Source organism: Mesitornis unicolor, unplaced genomic scaffold (genome assembly GCF_000695765.1).
Source record: "Mesitornis unicolor isolate BGI_N332 unplaced genomic scaffold, ASM69576v1 scaffold8335, whole genome shotgun sequence".
NCBI classification, from domain to species: domain Eukaryota; kingdom Metazoa; phylum Chordata; class Aves; order Mesitornithiformes; family Mesitornithidae; genus Mesitornis; species Mesitornis unicolor.
The window spans coordinates 166626-175456 of NW_010184804.1; the positions used below are offsets into that span (position 1 = coordinate 166626).

At 42.4% G+C, this 8831-nt stretch overlaps 1 protein-coding gene across 1 annotated transcript in view; it reads right to left on the reverse strand.

The window, feature by feature from the left end:
• KCNH5 (potassium voltage-gated channel, subfamily H (eag-related), member 5) overlaps positions 1-8831 on the reverse strand; it is a 152529-nt gene that overhangs the window by 115359 nt on the left and 28339 nt on the right. The window lies entirely within an intron of this gene.

Sequence of the window (8831 nt, forward strand, 5' to 3'; positions counted from 1 at the left end):
CCCTAACTAGACTTCAGGGACAAAACTAAAACTTTAAAAAAAAAAAAAAAATCAGCAAAATTCAGGGCTGCATCAACAGCAATGCTTCAGACTAAAAAAAAAACTCATTAAGACTTTAAAGACAGACTAAGCACTAGATTTTAAATGGCATTAAGACATACATTTAGCTGTTAAACTAATGATAAACAGCTGCCTTAATGGTAGCTTGAGACCCACACACTGGGCTGCCCCAGGGTACCTTTTCCACCGTATTCAGAGAGGAGCAATCAGGGTTTGCTCCTGACAGCAGTGCTGGCCCGGGAAAGTGTCACCAAGGCCCTGCTGCTTGCAGAGCGCCCGAACGTGACAGCTGGCGCAGATGCGTCAACGGATGAGGTGGATCGGCCGTAGCAAACAACATGCCAGGGGTTTAAGCACTGTAGCACCTCACTGTTAAGCAGGAAAGCTGAAAATTCAGATATCTGCAGGAAGGAAAAGCCTCCCCAAGAACACTGAAGGAGATGTCCAACATTCATTTGACCCAGGTATAACCTGACATTTTCCCACACAGGTGTGTATAAAATATCATACAAGTTATGGACAGGAAACAGGTTCAGGAGAAGAGTTTATTTTTATTTAACTTGAATGCTGAGTAGGTGAAAATTGGGGAAAATGTCACATCTGAGAAATAAAACACAACATTTCTATGTTAGATATGCTTATTTTTAAATGTCCGATAGAAGTCAGGGACTTGGAAAGTTAAGGGAAGCACTGAGGAAGATAAAACGAAGAGCAGAGAACAGACAAGACAATAAAACTTCAAGAAACAAATAATTTACAGTTTAGCTTTGCAATTTATCACATACATAGCACATTTATGGAAATGTAAATCTGTTGTTCATCATTTAGCAATCAGAACAGATCTAAATATCATGATACACCACCAGCACTGCACAAGCCATTTGTCTGGCTATTTATATGTGACCTCAAAAATGCACATAAAAAATGCACTGTGAAAAGGTAAAAAATAGAAGTATTTTATTAACTTTTAAAATCTAAACGTGAACTTCACATATGCCTCATGCTTCTTGAGCTTACAGGGATATTCAATTAGGAACATGCACTTTCTGTATTTAACAAGGTCAAAAGAGACTATAGCGATCCGAGTATGAACCACTAATTTCTAGAAAAAATCCTTGCGGTTTTCTTTTTCCTAATTGTCTATAAAACTGTGGCAAGGAGACAGCTTTAACACAAAAGTCAGAACTGTTCTTTATTTTTCCTAGCCAGTGATTTCAAAGACCAAGCAAGCACGGTAACAGCATCGTGACAGCTCTGCCCCAGCGTTTCTCATAATTGCTGGAGGCCAGGGTGCATCCAGACAATTGCTTTTGGCACGCTGCAACCATGCTGCGAGAGCCAGAGAAATGGAACAGCTCCCTGCTGGGGTGGTGGTCACCCACCTCAGACACTGGGCAAGTACCTACACATACCTGCACACACACAGTGTCCTCTTCCCCTGGAAAGACACTTCCCTGCGGTCCATGGGGATGGATTCAAGCCAGACCTAAAGCTTTATGTCACCCTGTCCCACAGAGCTGATAGGAGAGTGATGGAAAAGAGCTCTGCAAAGACGAAACCACCACAGCCACACTGTTGGATTCAGTCTCGAATGCCCTCATTTGTCACTTCTCAGCTTTGTCAGCTACTCCAGCTCTGACAGGTACCTCATGAAGTTCAACAAGGAGAAGTGCAAAGTCCTATACCTAAGGAGGCACAACCCCATGCACCAATATATGCTAGAGCCATCCAGCCGCAAAGGGGCTTGGCAGAAAAGTACCTGGGGGTCTTAGTGGACCAGGTTGGGCGTGAGCCAGCAACATGCCTGTGCTGCAAAGAAGGTGAATGGTATCTTTGGCTGCATTGGACAAAGTATTGCCAGCAGGTCAAGAGAGGTGATCCTACCCCTCTCCTCAGCACCAGTGAGGTCAGTACCTGTGGTGCTGTGTCCAGTTCTGGGCTCCCCAGTATGGGAGACAGGGGCATACTGAAGACAGCCCAACAAAGGGCCACGAAGATGAGTGCAATGTCTCTCCTCTGAGGAAAGTCTGAGAGAGCTGGGACTGTTCAGCCCGGAGAAGAAATTGCTTGGGGAGAGGTGGATCTATTTAATATATATCAATATATGAAGGGAGGAGCAAAGAGGACAGTGGTGCCCAGTGACAGGACCAGATGCAATGGGCACAAAATGAAACACAGAAGGTTCCATCTGAACATCAGGAAATACTGCTTTACTGTGAGGGTGACCCGGCACTAGCACAGGTTGCCCAGAGATGTTGAATATCTCCAAGGATAGAGACTCCACAAAACCTGTATGGACGTGGTCCTGAGCAACTGGTCGTAGGAGGCCCTGCTTGAACAAGGTGACCTCCAGAGGTCCCTGCCAACCTCAACCATTCTGTAATTCTGTAACCCTGCAGATGGTTAATGATTCAAGGTTTACTTTATTTTCTGAAGTTCAGGGAATTGATCTGCACAGTTATTTGATGAGGATTTGGAGAAGAAGGATTTTGCAGGGGCTAGCAATGACAGGAGATGGCTTCATGTACTCTAGCAAACCTTTCCCATGGTGCTTCACAGGTTAAGATCCCACTCATAAAAACATGGGTTTTAAAAATGCCTCTCCTCTTCTAAAAATAAAAATTGGTAAGAAACCCCTTGTCATCATCTTCAGTATGAAAAACATCTCTTCTGCATTAATGACAAATACAGAAAGCCTGAGGAAGGTGTACAATAAGGAGTTGGAGGAGAAAGACACATACCAAACAGCAATCTTTTTGCTGTAAAAAGAAAGGAAGAACTATGACTTTTTGAAATACTCCTTTTCCACCTTGGTGAGATCATCAGTGTCATGTGAAAGAAAGAAGCCACACATTTTAGCATTCAGGGTTACCACTCTGCTCATCTGGTCTGACCTCTTCTTTTCACCATTTCATTGTGTCCTTTCTCCACCAAGACCAAAGCTTTGCTTTGTGCTAGAGCAGACCTTTTGCAAAAACCCTTCCAGCCTCATTTAGAGACTTCACATTTTCACATTTCTTTTAGCCCTGTGAAGCCCATGATTCTGGATGCTGAAAGTACAGAATATGCCAACATGACTTTTTCGAATTCAGCACAAAGTCCAGCACTATTCTACCTGCTACAATCGCTCCATCTGTAATAGTGTGAAAAAGTACCAAGTTCTTTTGTTCCCTATTTATAACCCACGAGAATTAAAAACATAGCAACAGCAAGATGCTGGGGTATGAGTGGGAGGGTGAAAATGTATACAGGCTGCCTTGTGTCTGAAATAATCCGTGCAGGGTACATTTCTCTGTTTCTTGACCTTGTTGTAGTCCAGATAAGTTCAGAATTATATTTAAAACCAATGTATATGTTTAAATAAACCAGGCCAATTTGCATAGCTGCCTACTGCTGTCAATGTTTCTTCAACGATTCTCTCATTTCTTTTCCTCTATAGACAGAGACTTGAAAAGAATGATAATTTTATCCCACGTATTAGTGACCGCCTGTCCTCACAGACATTTTTCAGTCTGGAAGGAGTAAAGGAGCAGCACAAACAGCAGGTGCAAGAGGGGAAAAAACCTACTCGTGAGAAAAAGCAACGCTCCCGATGCTCTCTTCAGCTCAGCTGGATTGCATCTTTCTTCCACAGCATCACTTGAGAAATAATACCCTGAACTTGCACCATTGCACTTAAGTTCTTAGAAACAAACACAACGCCATCAGCTCACACATCAGACCAGGTCACAGCTGCTGCTGCTCCTCACAAGCAGTTACACTGACTGTTTCAGAGGATGATGTTAACAGCTCCAGATGAAAAATTCTGGAATAATATACACATAAAATTATTATTTCCCCTATCTCTTTAATGACTTTTTGATTCATGGACAAAACCAGCAGAATTTGTAACCCTGTTATAAAAAAAGCCACAAAACACTCATGATCTGCATTCATTTTCATGATCCAAACCAAGGGTCTGTTCTTAAACAGCCCCCTAGTAAAATATTTCCCTGTTCCTATCTCTTACTCAAATTAAAATTCCTGCATTCTCAATAAATTGAAGATGCAGGTTTAACAACTTCATACAGCTACAAAAATAGGACATGAAGAAGGCAAGCATGCCGATAGACATGAACTAAACCCACCTCTGCCTCGGCCCAGCTGAAATGCTGTGCTTCCAAGCACGCAGCTTGCTTCTTCCTCCATGCATTCCACTCACAATTAAATATTTTACATCCACAAAATATTCCCCATGTCTCTTGCTTTAATTAGGACTGCCAATTTGACAGCCCTTTGACTGTGGGACTAACTGAGCTGGGGGTGACTTGGTGGCATACTTCAAACAATGGCTGTACTAAAGATTTCTCTGAAGAGAAAAATGGGAGTACTTAAATAATTTAAAGAAAATAAATTGGTACTTCTTCAAAACTTAGGTGCTACATCATGAGCTGAAGCTGTTAACGTTGTGCCAGGATGATTATGGGGTGCAGGAGCATGGAAGGGAGGTAGGCAATAGTCAAGTGAAGCAGACAGCACACCTGAACACCTCCTCAGAGGGGAGAAAGCTTTCCAGATGGATCTGAGATGCTCGCTCAGCCACTCCATACACCACTACAGAAATTATGTGGTGTCTAAGGGGGGAAATGGTACTTCCAGCTTTCTTGTCAGTGACTCCATATGTAGGAAGGATACCTCACAGAGAGGTAATATAAGTTTACCACCTTAGAACGTGATCCTGTCGTCCCTCCACCATCAGAAAGTCCAAACTATCTTACATGAAAGCTCTCACTCACTACAGCATGTGCCTCTCCACCAGCTGCTACTCCACCCAGAGTAGTATTATGCCCACACATCTTTCTTCCTGGGATCCTGAATCAATCACTGTGTTTTACACTGGACAGCTGGGATGGAAACAGCTCTGCGGCAGCTGCTCTCCTAACAGCTCTGTTCCACCACCACACTCAGTTCTTCCTCCATGTTCAGGGACCTTCTGCAAACTGCACTCTTGCATTGCCACAGGGACCCCTCCCCCTGCCTTCTGGTCACCCAGCTCCTTCCTATTAATACACCCTGCAGATCGATCCAGTACACAAACACCCTCATCCATCTCCAACACCTGCTCCTCTTCTCGGCTGCCTTCTCTAAGGAGAAATGTCATCCAGCCTGAAGATGCCTTTGCAGTGTATGGCCGAGCACAAAAAGGACCAAGGTAAAAGCTGCCCAAAGGAAGCACAGCAAGGGACACTTCCCCAGACAGAAGTAATGCTGAAAGCAATGGGACAGAATCACTGTTTCCTAATGGGAGACAAAACCTTTAAATCCCTCTGATTCCTCTCAAGGTCATAAGGCAAGTGGAGAATTGGTTAGACTCCACCCAAGACCTCGGCTCTTTTGTGCTTAAGCCTCCTTCCCTGTGCAAACCCCAGCAGTAGACAGGCCTACCCATTGCCTTCAAAAATAACTGCAAATATTTTCAAATATAAGTATTTGCATGTGAGGAAACCCTTCAAGTTTTCCCTATAATTTAATAAGGAGTTGAAAATCTGCAGTCTCTCTTACTTGATTCGTGTACAGGATATGGATTCAGACACCTAGCAAGGAACCACATTGGAAAAAATAGTTAAAACTTCTAGTTCATAAACTATATCATGCTATTTTAAAGCTAAATTTATACATCAGAGTTTATGAAGAGTTTAAAAATTTCAAGGCGAGATGTTAATGTTCTTTATAGAGCACTTGCTCTGAAAAATCTAGACATGACTAGTTCCCCCTAATAAAACATTAGTGTAGCTCTACTGGGTTGCAATTAACCTTTTTGTCAAGGTTTGTCTGGTCTTAAAGGATCAGAAATAATGAAAGCTTTTAAATCAGTGTAACAAGGAACTAGGCAATATCTTAAACTGCAGTGAAAACACTTGGGTTAAGAATGATTTTGGATGCAAGAATCAACCGCAAAGGGTAATTACAGCAATGCTCATGTTGATTCCTGCCTGCAGGAACGTAAGTAACACCTCCAGACCATGGAAAGGTTGTTCTTCTCCTCTCACTGCAGAGCAAGAAACAGTTAACATACAGAATGTTTAAATAATACATAATCTATGACTTACCCACAAAAGCAAAGACCTAGCACTGCTCAGAAATAGACAGTTTGGAATTCAACCGATAACATGGATCATCCTTTTGCATCAATAGTTAGCACCTACAAATCTCAACTATTTCTGGATGTTCGGACAGTAAAATCATTGCAATGGCTGGATGTTTGCTCTATACTGCAGGTAAAGTATGGCTGAAAGACCTCATTGTCCCTTTGAAAAACTTAATCATCCTGGTTTTGCTTTGCTAGAGAGAGAGGGATAAATAGGATTCCTGAATAAATAGAATAGTCAAACAAAGCTCAATCACTCCCATGATGCAGTAAAACTATTTACGGACTGAAGAACCACAGAGTCTACTCAAATGTAATTCAAGATACTAGGACAAATTTCCCAATTTTGAAATTCTGTGTGTTCCACCGTCTAATAATGCACTGCACTCTTGGGATGATTTTCACGTCTGACCTCTGTTCTTGCTCAGTGCTGTATTCGCAGTTACCACCCACCCACTGCAACTACCAAGGAGCTCAACATGGATGAAGAAGACCTACTTTGCAAGCCATTTTGAGATCTGCTGATGAAAAGTGCTAAGGTTTATACACCACTAGACAACATTCGGTACACAATGTAGTTTTAAATTTAATTGTGACATAGCCGTAAATTTACAGTGCTCAACTACTTAAATTTTGCTTTTCTGCAACTAAAGCTAAACTTTATATACACACAATGGGGCTACCAAAGACTTATTTCCCCCAAGTATATAAAAACAAGTGCAAATTTTGGGAACAACAACAACAACAACAAAAGACTAAGTACTATAAACGTCAGTGGCTTTTAGGAGTTTGTCAGATAGCAAAATAGTGCCATTCAATGGTCAAGGAGAAAGGACTACATCAGCCAAAGGCTCAGGGTCAAAAGGAAGGCAGCTGCTAGAAATGAAAAACGCATACAGGGATGGGAAGAAAGAGGAAAAAAGTAAGTATGTACATGAGAAATTCTGGCTTATGATAATGGACATGGAAATCTAAAGACATATGGGAAAATTACTTCTCTTGCTAGATTTATTACAATAAGGATGAAGTTTTTAAATAACGCCCAGAGTACGACCAAAGGGCTTTCTGCACCCGTACGCAGGAAGGGCAAACAGGCTGACCCAAGTAATTACAGGTTGCTCGGCTTGATCTGAGTGCCAGATAAAATGAGAGAAAAAAGCTGATCTGAGTTTTAATATGTTTAATAGAAGAGAAAAGGAAGGGAAGATAATGAATGGCTGTCAATATGGAATGATGCAAAATGCCCTACAATGTTAATTTCATTATTTGGTAAGAGTATAAATTTGGTTCAGGAAGACAGCCAAACGCCTTGACAGAACGAACTGCCAGCCAAATTCAGCGTTCAGCCGGAGCTGCAGCATCCATGCGATGTGTGCCAGAGAGGCACGAGCCACAGCATCTCCCTGTACCAGCGCATCCTCGCTGGGGCTGGACTGGGCAGCGGAGTGGACCATTGCCTTGATGACCACCTCAGCAGCTGCCCCTGGTTTGCTCCCACCTGAAGCCAAAGACCAAACAGCTCCCGAATTAACAAAGCCACGGTGTTTATCACATGTCACCTCATCCTGGTGCTGCACTTGAATCACCCGAGAGACACAGACTGGTCTAATCCTCTTGTATGGTAATATTCACTGAGCTGACTCTGTGTGACACTCTCGACAAAACATTGAGACAATGCAGTTCAGTGAATAACAGGTTAAATGGATTAAGAACTGCTACCTGGCAGATATCAAACAAGGAATAGTGGAAAATATTAAAAAAATATTATTGAGTGCCTTCTAGACTCCAGTGGACAGATCCCCTTCTATTCAGTGGTTTTCTCTATGGTTTGAAAGTCATTATAAAATGACTGATAAAATGCCAGGAAGATTAGAGGAATGTGTTAACAGTAGTGAGAGCAGTCACACAGGATGATATGCTTGATGACTGGCGTGTGCCATTAAAATGTGTTTTAAATGGAAATCAGGTATCTAGGCAGAAGCAATGCAAATCGTATCTTGAGCACAGGAGCGGGAAACATCCCTAGCAAAGAACAGTTCTTAAAAGGATCCAGAGCAGAGGAGCAATTCAGCATGTGGTTTGCTTTGTGAAAAAAGTCACCTACTCCTTGGATACACAGCAGTGAGAGCTGGGCTGAGAGAGGCTGAGGAATGGACAGTACCGAGGAGTCAGCTGTGAACCCAGCTGGCCACAATAATGGCTGCAAAAACCTATCTGAGACCTGGGAGGCTGAAATCTGTGTCACCACGGCTTCATCCTGGCTGCTGCCAATGAGCTGGATTAAAGTGGAGCTAAAATGTCTGTATCTGCCACCAGCAGATCTCCAAATTCAGGCTAGATAGAGTTTTACAGAGCTCAACTCATTTACTTAATCAAAAGAAGGTGGAGCAATGACTTCATTACATGTGTAAGTGACTTAACAGGACTTTTTATACAGTGGAAAAATGCATCAGAAGATGCCACTGCAAGAAGCTGATGCCAGGTTAATTTAAATGTAACACTTTCTTTAAAGCAATTAGTGTAATGAAAAAGGAAGAAAAGAAAAATACAAAGGAATGTGGTTGATCCTCAGCCTCTTCACACTTCTAAATCAATACTGGATGTTTGTCTGCAGGGGATGGCTTAGTTCATGGGGTCAGCAGAG